Source organism: Muscardinus avellanarius (genome assembly GCF_963383645.1).
Source record: "Muscardinus avellanarius genome assembly, chromosome: 20".
NCBI lineage: Eukaryota > Metazoa > Chordata > Mammalia > Rodentia > Gliridae > Muscardinus > Muscardinus avellanarius.
Window position 1 is genome coordinate 35,888,705 of NC_137806.1, and position 1,631 is coordinate 35,890,335.

The window sequence follows — 1,631 nt, forward strand, 5'->3', positions numbered from 1 at the left end:
TACCCCTGGGTTCCACTCCCAGTACTGGGGGAAAAATAATTTCAGCATGTGTTGCAAATTAAAAGCTGCATCCAAGTACAAATGACTTCAGGAAAAACCTAGATTCTTTTCTTCAGGCAAGTGGGCCCGATCCATTAACCAGGGAGCTTCTCACAGGCCTCAGTGGTTCTCCAAGGCAGGTGGTATGCCTCCTACCTGGGCCTACTGTTGTCCGGGTAATGCTGGGTGGGAGAAGCTTTTTCCCAAGGGTCTTCAGCCATCTTTGCTGCTACTGATCCCCCAAGCTTAGTGCACCCTACAATGACCAATGTCCCTCGTGAGTCCTGTGCTCAGGAATTGGAAGGACAGAGCCCAGCTGGCTTGTCTGTGGCCCAGTGTGTCTGGGCCTCAGCTGAGAAGGCTCAACTGGCCAGCTCTAAAACCCTCTGACCCACTCAACATGGCTGGAGCTGGGGCTGGGAAGATGCCAGGACTGCTGGGCTGGTTTTCACGTGGTCCTCCATGCAGGGACTCCCCACAGCATGGTGGCCTCTAGGAATTTCTGCCCTCACTGTGCAGGCCAGAGCTCCCACAGCGAGCTACAGAGGAGGCAGAAGTCTCTGGCTCTTTAGGAACTCACTGGAAGCCCACGCCCATGCTGGGCAGCCAGGCCCAGCATCACAAGTCCACCCACAGGCAGAGGAGCCTTGAGGCCCTGCCTTATGCGAGTAAGAGCGCCAAGATTTACAGTTATGTCAGACCCCTCCCAGATTGTGACCTGAGCAGGATTAGTAAAACTAGAAAATGAGATGTATTCCACAGGGCTGGGTTATTTATAGTGGTATCTGTGAACAGCAAATTTTTTTTATATCAAGTGAATTGGAGCACAGAATTGTGTTGCATTATAATCCCTAAAATGCCAACAACCCAGTCTGTGGCTGGCCACAGTCACTGTTGTTATTGACTCTGTACACACAGTGTGTGTGTGTGTGTGTGTGTGTGTGTGTGTGTGTGTGTGTATCACTGACCCCTAGGTCCACAGAATAGCATGACCAGTGTGCAGAATAAGGGGCACTTGGCCAGGACCGTGTTGATACAGATGTTTGTCTGGAAGGTGCGTTTCAGTCAGGCTTTCAAGGAGTCCAGAAAAATATTTATCTCAAACGAATACTGATGATTATAAATGAATCTACTCTTTCATTATGGGAAGCCCAGCAGGCCTCAGGCTTGGAAATACATAGAATTCATGGAGTTATTGCATGCTTGAGATAGAAGAGTGCTGGGAGAGAATAAAAGGAGAGTGTCCTTGTAAGAAACGCCAAGGAAAAGTGGAGCCATCTTGTTTGGCGATGAGCATATTTGAAAGTTGCTCCCTTACTGCTCACCATCAGATAGGGCTTCCCTCCTCTCTGCAGGCTGTCCCAGGGGCCCGGACCTGTGGTGGTGTCCCAGCCGTAGGTCCCACATGAGCCCCCGGCAACTAAGCAGAGGAGGGTGCTTGAGGAAACAAGTGTCAGGAAGGGAACTGCCTTTCTGAGATTGTGCAGCCCTGGACCCTGCAAGCTGCGGGAAACCACTGCGGGCTTTCTAAGCAGGAGCTGAACCTGTGCACAGATGACTCACAGGTACACAGGTTGGCTGAGGAGGACACC